We start from the raw sequence: 16,977 nt of genomic DNA, 5'->3' as shown, positions 1-16,977 counted from the left end.
AGTGTACCCGTCTACTTTTAAGTTTTCATGATTTGATAACAAAATTCTTTTTCCAAGAATATACTTTAAATATCTCATAATCCTTTCAATAACATCTATATGAAGTTTTTGTGGGTCATGCATAAATTGACTAACAACATTAACTGCATATGTAATATCTGGACATGTATGAGACAAATAAATTAATTTTCCTACCAGCCTTTGGTATCTCCCTCTGTCTATGTTTGCTGAATTTGAGCATTGAAAGAGTTTATGATTTTGTTCTATTGGTGTATCAACTGGTTTACTCCCTAGCAGTTCAGTTTCCGATAGTAAGTCAATAATATATTTTATTTTGCATAGAAAAAATGCCATGTTTTGATCTAGCTAATTCAATACCCAAAAAATATTTGAGGTTTCCAAGTTGTTTCATCTCAAAATTAGATGTAATGTATTGTTGTAAACTAGAAATCTCATCTTGGTCATTTCATGTAACAATCATGTCATTTACATATATTATCTAATAATTCTTCCTTTTCCTCTCTTAAATAATAAGGTGTGATCAAGAGTTACTAGCTCTATAGCCAAAAGCCTTCATAGACTTGGTAAACCTTCCAAACCATGCTCTTGGGGATTGTTTTAATCCAAATAGAACCTTCTTTAATTTGCAAACCTTTATTCCAATTGAATCTGTCATGTCTGGTGGAAAACTCATATAAATTTCTTCTAAAATTTCTCCATGTAGGAAAACATTTTTCACATAAAATTGTAGAAAAGGCCAATCTTAGTTTGCTACGAGTGACAGAAGTATTCTCACAGTATTAAGCTTGCTATCGATGCGAACGTCTCTTGATAATCTACACCATACGACTGATTGTAACCTTTAGCCATAAGTCGTGCTTTATACCTCTTAATAGTTCCATTAGCTCTATGCTTAATTGTAAATATTCATTTGTAGCCCATAATTTTCTTCTCTCTTAGTAAGGACACAAGATCCCAAGTGTTGTTTTTTTTTTTCTAAAGCTGTCATCTCATCAACCATTGCTTTGGTCCATCTAGGATCTACCAAAGCTTCCTATATATTAATAGGAATAGAAATTGAAGATAATTGAGATACAAATGATGCATATGATTGTGATAACTTGTGAGATGACACATTTACTAATGGGATATTTAACTTTGGCTTGGAGGTCTGATTCATATTTAGCTGGAGGTTGACCACGGTTAGAACGAGATGGAAGATTATATTGGACAGTAGTAGACTCAATGTTTGGTGTGTTGGTGGTCTCATGTAGACAAGGATCAATTTCATGATCGATTTCGTCTAAATTAGTATTATCAAGGGGAGGATCAAGAGAAACAATTTCATGATTAGTTTCAACACTACATTAGTATTATGGAGAAGATTGAGCCAATTGGTTAGGATTAAAAGACATTGTATTATCCAAAGGAGAAGTTTCCATATTTAGGATTGACTCACTTCCCGTAGAATGATCCTCATACGATAATTTATCTTTACAGTATAATTTGTATAATTTTATATTTGGGATATCAAACATACTCATCATGATTATGCACTTCACTTTCATTGCAGCCCTGAATTTTAGAATCAACATAAAAAAACTATGCTCATTAAATGTCACATCCATAGAGATATAAAATTTCTTTGATGGTGGATGGTAAGCACGACAACCTTTTTTAGTTGATCCATACCTAACAAAATATATTTTAAAACTCGTTCTTCATGCTTTGTACATTGATGTGGGTGTAATTGAACATATATAACACATCCAAAAATATGAGGTGGTAAAGAAACCATGGAAGAAAGGATACAATGATCAGACAACACATCTAAAGGCCTTCGAAAGTTAAGCACACTACACTAGAAGCTGTTCGATTAATCAAATAAATTGCAGATCTCATAGCCTCATTCTATAAATGAGATGGGACATTACCATCTATCAAAAGTGATATTGTCACCTCTAATATATGTATATATTTTTTTCTCAGCCACCCCATTTTGTTGTGGTGAATAAGGACATGTAGTTTGATGTAAGATACCTTTGGAGTTCATGAACTTGATTAACTCAGTCTTATTCCCTCCCTTATTTGATCGAATGACCTTAATATATGTGTTAAATTGAGTAACTATCATATGATGAAAGTAACGAAACACATTACACACATCACTTTTATGTTTAAGCAAATACACTCAAGGTATCTAAGTACAATCACCAACAAAATTGACAAACTATTTTTTTTCCATTATGTGTAGATTGTGGGGCAGGGCCCCAAACATCTGTGTAGATGAATGAAAAAGGAAAATATGTTTTTTATTGCTTTAAGGAAACACAACACGATGACTTTTTGTCATTACAGAAGTTTCACAAATAAAATCATAAATATTACATTTATGAAATAGTGATGGAAATAATTTATTTAGATAACCAAACGAGAGATATCCCAATCTTCAATGCCATAACCAAATTTCCTTTTTATTTTTATCTTGTATGTGTTCATTCGCAAGACAAGTCAATGCTCCTTTATAAGTTTGTTGTGAGACATTTTCAAGATAATACAATCATTCTTTCTCTCTACTACTGTCAATCTTCTCCTTACTTTACCACTGCCAATCTCCTCCTTAGAATGAATGTTCTAGTAAAAAATGGGCTGGGTAAAATAAGGCAAGAATATTGCATTTATAAAATAGTGATGAAAATAATTTATTTAGATAACCAAAAGAGGATGTTCCAATCTTTTATGCCATAACCAAATTTTCTTTTTATCTTGTATGTGTTCATTTGCAAGACAAGGCAATGCTCCTTTATGGGTTTGTGTGAGACATTTTCAAGATAATACAGTCATTCTCTCTCTCTACCACTACCAATCTTCTCCTTATAATGGATGTTCTAGAAAAAAAATGGGCTGGGTAAAATAAGGCAAGAATGTAATTTGGTTAACTTGCTGATAGAGAGAATATTACAGTTCAATGTAGGAACAAATAAAACGTGAGGGAGGGTGAAAGAGATATAGTACTTACACCTTCAATAGGAGATGAGATCCCATTGGTATTAATAATAACAGTTTTAAAACAATTAGGGGAAAATTTAGTAAAGTTATGTGGATCACAAGTCATATGATCAGTAACACCTGAATCAATTATCCAATTACTACCCCTAGTAACAACAGAAAGATTAAGAGCAGAGTTAGATATACTTGATTTGATCACAAATTTGGCAGCAATAGTACTATGGCTATTGGGAGTAGCTTCTTGCATATGGGTAGCAGCGGAAGTCCCAAAATCATGTTTCTCCGATTGAATTTTATCGGAAGGAGCCATCAGAAATATTCAAATAAAGAAGCACTGTTTCCTATATTGTAGAGGATGTTAGTGTTTGACTCTGATACCATATTGAAAGGATTGAAAGAATAATTCTGATATATATTATTTCAAAGAATAGGGTACCATATATATATATATATATATATATATATATATATATATATATATATATATATATATATATATAAGGGTGTATAATTCCTCATATATTAAAGGAATGACAACTGCACACATTTGTTCAAAGAGGTAATAATCTATTAAAGGAATGAGAGTTGCACGTATTTGTTCAGAGGTAATAATGCATAAATTACTACTAACACAATATTTGATTACATAATATTTGCTAATCGAATATTCGACATATCTTAACAAACATAACAACTACAACCACCTAAAACTATGTTTAACAACTCTAGACCAGACTAAACCACCACTCCCATAACCTATTTTCTCTGCTACCTACAACATCATCCGATATCATGACACCATTTCTTTTACTTTTGAAACTCAAATGAAATTAGTTTTATTATCTTTACCCGCATGATAAGATAAAAATGTCAAATTTTTATATCATATAGTAAAATTTAAGTAAAAGGAGGATGACTGTTATCATTCAATTTTATCTGGATAAATAAAATTTATTTCTAAAATTGTAAAAAATAGGTGCTTAAATATTTTGAAAAAAAAGGAAAAAAAATAATAGCAAACAAAATAAAAAATAAAAATAATTAAATGTTTTAAAGAGATTTTCTTAAAAAAAAAATAGTAAAAATGAGGCGAAAAGAGAACAAACAAAAAGAGTTAAAAATAAAAGGTTTAGTCCACTTATTTGGCCTAACTTGATTTCAACTAGCAATGTTGATAATGTTTACAGAAATTTGAACTCACTTGAATTTATATCGATCTTATTTGATAAGAGAAATTAATGGAATAACAAATGTTTTTATAAATATGATTTGTATAAATTAGAATAGAAAAATTGTGTGAAAAATTAGAATAATTGTGTCAAAAAATTTGGATTTACAAATTATTTCCGAAAGTAATTAGGATTTTTTTTATTAAAATGTGTGTTTCAGGTGTTTTAGTTAGATTATAAAAAAGGATGACGAGGATTCAACCTTCACAGTGTTAAGCTGTTGTTGATGTGATTATAAAGAAAGTGCAATGCAGTGCTGGCAAGAACCAGTTAATGGTAAGGAATATATTATGGTGGTGCCAGTGGCAGCATTATGTATTATAAATAAATAGCTATAATTATTGATGTTGGAAAACATAAAACTAAATCTTATGGTGGGAACAAAGCCAAAAAATAAAAAATTAAAAGCATTGACAATAAAGTTAAATTGATTAAAAGCAAAAAGAAGGTTGCAATGGAGTTATAGAGTGAATATTATATTAATTAAGGGTTTCAAAAAATGTTAAAAACTGTAGAAATATTTGATTAATATCTTTAAAATATAAATATATTTAGATATGATATGATTATAAAAGACGTGATTGAAAGATTTAAAATGATTAATATATTACCTGACCATTTAGATAGTCACGTGTGAATCAATTATAGAATAACTAAATTAACAACCAAGTAACTAAAATAACGATGCGATCAATAACCTTACAACATTAAGGTAACGAAAACAAGAAAGTAGGAAAAACAAGTCATCCATGCATCTACTTTTGTGTTTTAAAATCTGAAATTTATCCCTTAATTCATTCAACCACAATCATCTTTCCAAAACAAAATTATTTGTTTGCATCAAAAAGAGAAAACAAAAAGGTTGCTCAAGGGAACAATTTTTTATTGTGAAGATTTGAAAGTGATAAAGGTAAGTAGGAAACATATAATTGGGTTCAATCACACATATGATATTAGTTTACTCACGAATTAATGATGGAGTGATATTAATTCTATATAAATTCAAATTTTATAGATACAAATATAATTAAAAGATTACTAATAATAATATAGACTTCCTAATGAAAATCATCGTCAATAATACCTATTGAAACAATAATATAATTATAAAAAATTAATATTAATTTTTATTTATTAACATATAATTAAAATTATTTGCAAATGAAGTGAAATTTTAATCTTCTACCTTTCTCCTTCTTCCAAATTAACTGCATCTCTATCAAATTTTATGGAGAATCTTACTTGTATGAATAGACATCATTCTACTTCACTAAATCAATGTTTTGTGACTCTTCTAAATTTCAATCAAATTAAACAATCTATGTAATGAATAAGCATCTTACCTTGAAGTCTTAAAAGAGCTAGGTAGGTGAAATTAAGGGTGGACAAAAAATCCAATTTTCATCATTCAATCTATTTTTTCTCTGATCCAATTCATTTTATATCCATTTTATTAAAAATCTAATCCATTTAAAATTCATTTTATTGGATCTAGATATCAATCTGATCTACAATTTATATATTTTATGGATTGAATATTCATTCTCTAAATCTAGATTTTCAAAATGGATAATCCAAATTTTCAATTTATATTTTTGGTTAGGTTAGGCTAAAGTTTGAGACAGATTAGCCCAAATTTAGTTGTATTTGATTAAGTTGGCGTGACCATACACGAAATTTGGCCGAATTCGGCCGAATTCAGTCAAGTCGATCTCAATCGAAATTTGGCACAGCTGGTCTTGGTCAAAATTTGGAAGTATTCGGTTGATTTCACCCCGACCCAAATTTGATTGCATTAGGCTGAGTCGACCTAGAGAAAATTTGACCGTATTTGGCCGAGACAACCGCGACCAAAATTTGGTTGTATTCTACCGAGTTGGCTCCAGTCAAAATTCGGTCGAATTCAATCGAGTTGGCCTCGATTGAGATTTGGCCGTATTCGGCTAAGACTTAGGATGAAATTTGGCGTATTCAAATGAGTCAGTCACGATCAAAATTTGGCCGTATTCAACCGAGTCAGCCATGACCAAAATTCGGCCGAATTCAGTCAAGTTGGCTTTAGTCAAAATTCGGTCATGTTGGCCTCGACCAAAATTTGACCGAGTTGGTTCTGGCCTGAATTTGGTCATATTCGACAGAGTCAATTGCTACCAAAATTTGGTCATATTGAGGCAAGTCAGTCCTGACCTAAATTTGGTCGAATTCAGTTGATCATGACCAAAATTTGGTCGAGTCGACCCAGCCCAAATTTAGCCGTATTTGGTCGAGTAAGTCTCGAACGAAATTTGACTGTATTCAACTGAGTCGATCGTGATCAAAAATTGGCTATATTTAGTCGAGTCGGTCCCGATCGACGAATTTAGTGGAGTCAACCCTGACCGAAATTTGACTGATCAGGCCTTGGCCCAAATGTGGCCATATTTGGCCAAGTCGACTCTGGCCAATATTTGGCCGTATTAGGTAAAATCGGCCCTGACCGAAATTCGGTCGAATTCAGTCAAGTTGATCTCGATTGAAATTTTGTCGAGTCGACCTTTGTCCAAATTTGGTTACGTCGTCCCCGACCGAAATTCGTTCGAATTTGGCCGAGTCGACCCTAGCCAAAATTTGGCCGAGTCAACCCCAGTCAAAATTTGGCCGAATTCGACCAAGTCGAGCTCGACCAAAATTCGGCCGACCCCGACCAAAAGTCAGCCATGCCCATCCCATGCTGAAATTTGAACTCATTAGCTCCGACAAAAAAATCTGTCAAATTCTATGGTGTCGACCCTATGGACACAAGTTTTAGAAAATTTAATTTAAATTATTTTATGAAAAATGAATTTTGGATTTTGAACTTGATCCAAATATTTGGATCTGGATTTAAACTTGATCCAAATATTTGGATCTGGATTTTAAAAAAAACCAATCTACTTTTTTCTGACAAAATAGATTTGGATCGAAAATCTAATTCAATTATTTGGATCCAAAATGGATCATTAAAAATCCAATCCATGACCACCCTGGGTGAAATAATAACACATAAGCATTTTGATGTTCTCACCGTAACAAATACAGCATATAACACATTAGCAAATATAACAATTATATGATAGAATCAAATGTCAATGCATAAGTTGAATACTACACTAATTTACATTTAACATAGTAAAATAATATCAACAAAGAACTTTTTAATCCAAAAGCACATTATATAAAAATTATTGGATACAGAAATCAAACTCTGATAGATGTAACTTGAAAGTGTTGGTGACTTTATTATGATATGTTGTAGGGGATAGTTGTTCATTACCAGAATGTGGGTATGCATAAACTCACACATGCACGTTCTCAAAATCTATTCGCCACACCTTTACTTGTCTTTTCTTTTTTCAACTGTCACTGTTTATTTCCAACAACATAATACAGGTGTATACATACATGCAGCCTTGCAAAACAACGCGATTCATATATATTCATATATATATATATATATATATATATATATATATATTTTGGCGGATCTTGACTAAAATTCTTAAAGAGCCAAAATAATATACTTAATTTATATATTTAACATTTTTGTCACTTATTCAGTGAAAATTAATACATAATTTAATATAGCTATAACTATAATAGAAAATACATATATATAAATGATTGTCATTTGTATTTTTATATTTTTGAACTTATCAAATAATTGAATTATACTAAATTTTTCAGCTATTTTTTTCAATGTAAATAATCATATTATATGTAAAATATTCATTTTCCAATTTTCAATTCAAAAGTCATCACAAGCCTTCATTTCATCATTGTTATGCTTATGCGATGAATAACCTTATTGTCTTATTCTCATCTTCACTTTTTTTTTTATCAATTTTAAAAAATGAATTTATTCTTTTATTTTTTTATTAATATACCTATCTATAAAACAAGTTTAAGATAAAAAAATTTATTATAATCTAATCAAATATTGAGAGACATAATTACTAAAAAAAAAGTATGATAATCGGGTTACAATTAAAAACCCTCTATAAAAAATCACATAATACATTACTTGTTCTTCTATATTTATAAAAAATGATTATACAAAAGGGTAATGAGATAAAAAAGAACATAACTAAATATTAAACAATTATTGCACTGCCAAGTGAGACAAAAGAAATTTTTTTCTTTAAAAATAAGAGAAGATATGAAAAAAATAGGGTAGAAATAATGAATTTCTGTTTAACATTTTTTTTTTACAATAACAAAAAAAATCAAGTAAGAATGAGATACAAGTACAACACGTGAAAAAATTAAAAAATACAATGTGAAGAGAAAATACAAACTATCTTAATAATTTTTGTTTTTTATTATATTTAATTTGATATTATACTATTTATTAATATTAAATGTTGTACTTTATAAAAAAATAAAAAATACTTAATTTAATTTTCATTAATTTTTGGTGCACAATTATCAAATTTAAAGTGATACATATAATTTAAAAAATGTTAAAATATACATAATTTAAAAACTTTATTTTAAATATATACAGTTTTAAGAAAATTTGGGACTGTGGCCGCATCTACGCTTTCGTGGATATATATATATATATATATATATATATATATATATATATATATATATATATATATATATATATATATATATATATATATATATATAATATGTAAATCATCGTTTATAATTTGTTTTAAGTGGATATTAACTCAATATATAATCTATAAATACTTTTGGACTTTACTTTCAAAATCAACAAATAAATCATAAGATTTAGTGGTTTCTTAAAAAAAAAATCACATAATTTTAATTAACTTTACTTACTTTTTAACTGATTTGTTATATATATATATATATATATATATATATATATATATATATATATATATATATATATATTTTGTTGGGTTTATATTTTATATGGTTTGGTTTTGTTGAGATTGTGGTTTTATATATATATATATATATATATATATATATATATATATATATATATATATATATATATATATAAATTGAAGTTAATAATTGAACACATGAAGATCAACTAAGTTACGTGCCACTGAATCCATCTCCGAAAGCATCACTACGTTAAAGTAGTTTGCATCTGTTCCTACCATGATAAACTCTTTAATAAGAGTTTTAAAATATCTATTGTGTTTCTTACAAGTTTTATGTAAGTATTCTACATTAAGTGATTTATTAAGCATGCTGGTAAGGGATATGTTATAAAATCTTAATATACAAATTAGTTAGAGTTTTGACTTGGTATAATTTTTATTAAATATTAATTATGTGCTTAATATTCATATTTTAGTTTTATGTAAATTTCAAAAATTTAAAATATTTAAAAACATTTTGAGATACATTTTTTTTTGTAAGAGAAGTAGGATATATTAAAATAGTTTATTATTTTTATTGATTTTTTTGTTAATTTCAAAATTTTAATTCAAGATATTTACAGACATTTTCTTATTAATTTATTATTAAATTTTGGAAATATATTTAACTTCCGGCATACTAGGTTCTGTGACTTTTTCATGGATTTTAGTGGTGAAATTATTATATTGCTACCATGCATTGATCATGATACTTCAATTTGGGTCACATATCAGGTATTCATGTCTGACACGTATTTGTGTCTGATACTTTAGGATATTTTATCAATATTTCTTAATGGGATATATAATTTATAAAGTCATAGTACACTATAAGAAAATATGTGTATAATGATCAATTTTATGAAAAAAATATAATTGGTCACTATATAGTGACCAATTTAAATACCAATTTAAAAACTAAAAATTATTGACAACTAAAATAGTTCCACAAAATTATAATTGCTCTCTAAATTGATAATTAAAATAGTATTTATTATGAATTGGTTTCTAAATTGGTCATTAACATTAGATACAGAGGTTTTGACCACCAAAATAATTGGTTTCTAAATTAGACAATAACATTAGCTACCAAGGTTTTGACTACCCAAATAATTGATCTGTAAATTGGTTTCTAATTAGGAAATTGATCTCTAACTTATTTTTGGTTAATAAAATTGGTTATTATTTAAGAGTTTTCTTGTAACGGTACTTTCATGATGACAATAATTTATATTTTTTATGTTGACAACTTTAGTACGTTTAGTTTTAATCTGGATTCACACAATAACAATCATATATTTATTATGTTTTTAAGAATTGTCATATATTTTTTAATATTCATATATCACATATCTATCATGTATCATATCCTATTATTTTTACAATAAACGTATCAATGTATCAGATACGTGTGGTGTCCGATACACATATCGTATCCGTACATCATAACTACCAGGTTTACAATTTTAAATAGTTTACGAGTACATGACTTATTTAAGTCCTAAAATCTTATTCTCTTTGAATAAGACCCTAAATATATTAATTTAAATATATTTTCAAATTATTTTAATTTAATGTATATAAATTTACCATTTCCTTAACACATTTTTTAATTTAAGTTTCAGAACAAGCCTAAAGTAACTCTTTTACATTTTGACTTTTTTCTTTTCTACGGTTGTTGATCCATTACTAACGACTTTTAACCATTTAAAAAAAATCTCTCTTCAAATTCTCACACACACACACACACACACATATATATATATATATATATATATATATATATATATATATATATATATATATATATATATATATATATATATATATATGCTTGGCCGTTTTTTATTAAACCCACATGTTAACAGGGCGGATACGAGTATCATAGTATCCGTACCCATAGATACTCGTACCCGCTATACTTTAATTTAAATTACAAAAAATATGATTAAAATATTAACATATTCATTTTGAATGAGTTATTTTTTTATCAATTACTTTAAAAAAAAATCATTTCTTTGTAAACTGTCATTCAACTCTATTTAAATGGGTTATTTAGCTTTGCTTAAAATTTATGAATATTATATATTGTATTTTATTTAAATTTATGATTAAAATATGTTGCTAAATATTTATTTTTATTTTATTGTAAATACCCGCGGGTACCCGTGGATATCCGTTGATATTAAAAAATTATGCGGGTACCCGCATAATGGATACCTGACGAATATTGATACGGGTACGAGACATATATTTATCCAACGGGTAGGGTACGGGGAGCTACTATCCATACCTAAACATGTCAAAGTGAGCCAACTCGGCTCACACGAGTTGACTCACCACGAGCCGGGTTGAAAATGAGTGAACCACGAGTTGGTGGGTTAAGTGGGTTGGCTCACCAACCCACATAAAAAAATTATTTATATATTTATTTTTTAGTATTCAAATATTTAAATAATTTTTTAAGCAACCCATGACATGACAATCATAGTAAAATTCAGAATCAGTGTCTTCATCATGCTCACCACCAATATATGATAAATTATTTCCAAGAGAGTGTCCACATAGTCCAAAAAAATATGGCTAATATTACACATCTTTTGTCATGCTATTCAACAAAATATAAATAAAAAAAACTACACATTTTTATCATGCTAATTTAGAAAAAAATGTTTATAAGACAGTTGCTTGAGTAATTTATATATAACTTGACAATCAAATTAATTAAACATTCAAACTATTCAAATATTATTGAACAACATTCTAACATTTAAAAATATGAAATTATTAACCTATATAATTGGGGGTAGTAAATAATTATTAAAAAATAAAAAAAAATTGTAAAAAAAATGTTGGTGGGTTAAGTATGTCAAATCACCCTCCAGCTTAAACCTGTTTAACCCGTGGGTTAAGTGGGTCAGGTTGAGTTCAACCCACTTTTGAAAAAACTGAATTTTTCTCAACCTAATCTGAATTTTTCTCAACCTAATCGGGCTCGAACCCGTGGTGAGTTAGGTTGACTTACAGGTTGAAACTCATTTTGACATCTCTATCCATACCCTACCCATCCCATTAACATTTCCTAATTTTAAGTGACTAATCGCATAACTATAAAAAAAAATCAGCATACACTTAAAAAAAAATATATCATATAAAAAAAAAACTCACCTCGAAAAGATAAAAAATCCCGCACATATGAAGATGAAATATAAACCCAACAGTATCAACACTAATTCAAATCCTGACCACAATATATCATTAAATACTGTGAACAAAACATAGTGAGATTTTCATATCGATCAAGAAGTCAAAGTGTCACTATATGTGGAAAGAACATGACTCTATAATATTCTTTTTAAAAATACAAGGAAAAATAATATTAATAATAAATTCTCGATTCAATCACTTGTATGTTGTACATATAATTGCATTTCCCGACAAAAATCTATTGTATATATATTATTTATATAGCCAATTATGAACGTTATTTTGTTTCCTTTTTCTACATTTGTTGTAATTCAATACAAAAAACTTACAAATATTTTAAAATTGACCTAATAACAATGATAAAAACAATAATTTAAATTAAATTTTAGTTCAAAATCTCTTAATCAATAACAGAACAATACTTAAGTTTTGGGGGAATTAAATCCCATTTAATCCTGAAGAAAAAAAAAGCAGGGAAGGTTCAGGAATCACGATTTGAAGTATGAGAAAGCTGGTCCATAAGTTTTGCATAAGATATGAGTATCGACTTACACATGGTCTCACCCACCCCGTTGATGGATGTTACTATTCATATATATGGATTAGTGGACACCCAGAATTCCTGCTGTCACACACACCACCATGTTAGGAAAATATTTTATAAACATGTAACAGTACACACCACTTAGAAAAAATATATATAAATTTAATAAAATAATAATACTACAAATAAATGAATAAAGTTTAATATATATAAAATATTCATATGTCACTTCATATTTTATTCTCATGGACTCTTCTCCCTCTTTTTTTACGTAATCAATCATATTTCTTTGACCAACTTTTTCCTGTCATATTTTACTATTTTTAAGAAAAATGGTTTATTTGTCAAAAATATGCTTTTAAAAGTTCTCACTAGTTAAATAATTTTTTCAAAAAGTGAAAATATGTTTTAATAACATTTTATTAAGTTAAAAATAGCGGTTTCTTTTGACAACTCCTAGGAAAATATAAAAGTATGCTTTAAAAAATATTAAACATGTAATAGTTTTAACACACGAGCTTTAAAACAAGAAAGACGAGATCATAAAAAAGAGAAACATTGTTGAGAATTGTTTTTTTATTTAAACATGGGAAAAAATGACAGTAATGCATGATGTTCCACTTAATTATCTCTATCTCTCTCCTTTTTTATGCATATTTAAAAAAAAAATCTAAAATGAAAAAAAAAACCTTTTTTCTCGTCCCACTTGAATGTTATAGAAAGTTATTGAAAATTATAACTAGAAAAAGGAGCACACTAGATAATTTATAATTTATTGCAGAGGTATGTGACAAAGAAGGAGAAAGTGATTAAAGGGAAAAACTTTAAAGAGCAGAAAAAGAGTCAATAATGGCATTCTCTTCTTGACCAGGAAAGGAAGATGTTACTTATTTATCCATTTTCTTGGCTGATGAATGACATAATGTTGTCGATTTTCTGTTATTCATCCTCCTATTTGCATGCTCTTGCTCTAGTGGAATTTTTTTTTTATCATCTTCCCTTTATTATATGGAATTGTCTCCATCTTCCCTTTTCTTCTTCAATTTGATTCTTTTGTAATTTGCAGTTATCATAATTATTGCATATTGCCTAATTTCTTAAATATATAATTGGTCCCTATTTTTGTTGATTTTATTCAATTTGGTTCCTAGTTTTATGTTCAATTAGGTCCTCATTTTCGTTAAATTGTGGTCAATTTGGTCTTTTTCACTAACGGTGTTTAAATAATTAACGTTTTTGAACAGTACATGCCACGTGTCAGCTCCTGGTTTTTTTTTTTATTTTTTTTATTTTTTTTTAAATTTTTTTTAATTTTTTTTTAAATTTTTATTTTATTTTTTTTAATTTCAAAAAAAGTGTTCACGTGTCAAGTCACAATTGTGCCACGTGTCAGTTTCTGGTAGTATTATTTTTTTTGTTCAATTGAGTCCCTATATTCGTTATTTTTGTTCAATTCAGTCCTTATATTCGTTATTTTTATTTAATTTAGTCCCAAATTTTGTTAAAATAAAACCATTTAATTTTTAAAATTAACATTATTATTACTTATTTTTTAAATTTCATTATAAATTATAATATTAAATTATTAATTGAATATAATTTTTAAATTCAATTGTTAAATAAAATATAATTATTTAAATATCATTAAAATATAATTATTAAAATTTTAAAAAAATATCTTAACATTTGTAAAATTTACATTTAAATTTAAAATATTTAATATTTTTATTGCATTTTAGATATTAAAATCTAAAATATTTTATATGTAAATGTTAATTTTACAAATATTAGTTTATTTTTCTAAAATATTTTGAATATTTAAAATATTTTTATATATCAATTTTAAAAATATTTTAGAATATAAATTTTAGAAAAAAAATTAATAATTATATTCTTATAATATTTTAAATAATTATATTCTATTTAGAAATTAAATATAAGAATTTATTCAATTTATAATTAAATTTAATAATTTATAATTGAATTTAAAAAATAATAAATTTAATGATCAATTTTAGAAAAGATATTAATATAATTTGTATAAAAGATATTAAATTTAGTGTTAATTTGAAAAGGACAAAATTGATTTATTTTAATAAAAATTGGGACTAAATTGAACAAAAATAACGAATATAAGGACTAAATTGAACAAAAAAAATAATACTACCACAAACTGACACGTGGCACTAGCATTGACACGTGGCACAATTGTGACTTGACACGTGGACATTTTTTTTGAAATTAAAAAAAATTAAAAAAAAATTAAAAAAATAAAAAAAACCAGGAGCTGATACGTGACATATACTGTTCAAAAACGTTAACTATTTAAACACCGTTAGTGAAAAGGACCAAATTGACCATAATTTGACGAAAATGAGGACCTAATTGAACATAAAACGAAAATAGGGACCAAATTGAATAAAATCAACAAAAATAGAGACCAAATGTATATTTAAGTCTTTTTATAAATATACATACCCATGTACACACGCCTCCTCTAACCAATACAAAATCAAAATCAACCATCACAATAGTTTATGAGGTATGTGATCTTTAAGGTCACTCTCATCCACTGAATCTCATGTTCCACAAACATACATTACTTATTGTCTTAAAAAACCTGTCCTAACATATGTTTATATGCTTTATCAAATATAACCAAAGTATAAATTGAACTTGCCATTAAATTTAATATACAATTGATTAATAGTAAACTTATTTTAGTGTCTCTCAACTCATACACGTATCAAATATATTCTAATTGGACAATTTCACATACTATACATCTATACTGAATTTAAGCATGGATGACTGAAGAATCATTGAGCACTAAATAATCATTTCTTAAAAGATTTATACTAGGTATGTCTTACCGAAAATTAATGGTTGATTGAATTTACGGCTTTAATATTTCAGCAGATTACAAAATCAACGAACATGTTAACTTCATTGCAGCCGGTCAAAGATATGTGAAAAACAATGTGGAGAAATATCGTTTTTACCAATGAAAAAATTTCCGTAAGAAATCATGCATAGAAAATATTCATTTTAATATATTGTTCATGAACAAAAATATGTGGAAAATAATGCATGAAAAATAATTTTTTACCCATAAAAAACATCCGTCGAAAAAATTTCATGCGAAATAGCCTTTTTATCCATAAAAATCCATGAAAAATAATGGATAGGTAATTAAACTTTTTTTGCAGTGAATTGTTCTGAGTGAACTTTTTAATAAATTATGAAAGAATTTCTGTGTTTATTCACATGGCAAGAAGGTTCATATATACACGGTACATGGTTCTATTTTGGTATCAGGTTTCCTAAACTTATGCCTGCAAATCCCTAAAAGATTGTGCCTATCATATTTCCCTGGACAACATGAATAAAATCCCCAAACATAAGCCTAATAATAATTATGCATTTAATACAAAAAATTGCTGCAACAGATATTTTATTGCTGCAACAGATATTTTATTTCCTATTATCCCCCCTCAAGGTGGTGCATGTGGAGTCCAAATGCCAAGCTTGCCAAGTAAATCATGAAACTAAGTGCGTCCCAAAGCTTTTGTAAAAGTATCTGCAAGTTGGGTGCGAGTGGGAACATAAGATGGTTGCAAATTTTGACAGACAATCTCATCACGAATAAAATGACAATCGACGTCAATATGTTTGGTACGCTCATGAAAAACAGGATTCTTTGCAATGTGTAATGCAGCTTGATTGTCACAATAAAGTTGTATGGGCATGGAATGAGTGACCCCAAGATTGGAAAGAACACTTTTGATCCACTTCAGTTCACATGTGGTACTAGCCATGGAACGATACTCAGCCTCAGCAGACGAACGAGCCACTGTATTCTGTTTTTTAGTTTTCCAAGAAATAGGAGAATGTCCAAGAAAAACAATCCACCCAGTGAGAGACTTACGAGTGAGTGGACAAGCGGCCCAATCAGAATCACACCAACCAAAAAGTTGGAGATCACAACGACTATCTAATAACACTCCTTGGCCAGGGTTACTTTTGAGATAGCGAACCACTCGTAAGGCAGCTTCCCAGTGCTCTGTTCGCGGTTGCATGAACTGGGAAAGAACATGGACACAATACGATAATTCTGGTC

This window comes from Vigna unguiculata, chromosome 9 (genome assembly GCF_037176805.1).
Source record: "Vigna unguiculata cultivar grain cowpea cultivar isolate G323 ecotype 2 chromosome 9, ASM3717680v1, whole genome shotgun sequence".
NCBI lineage: Eukaryota > Viridiplantae > Streptophyta > Magnoliopsida > Fabales > Fabaceae > Vigna > Vigna unguiculata.
This window is presented reverse-complemented; position numbering follows the sequence as displayed.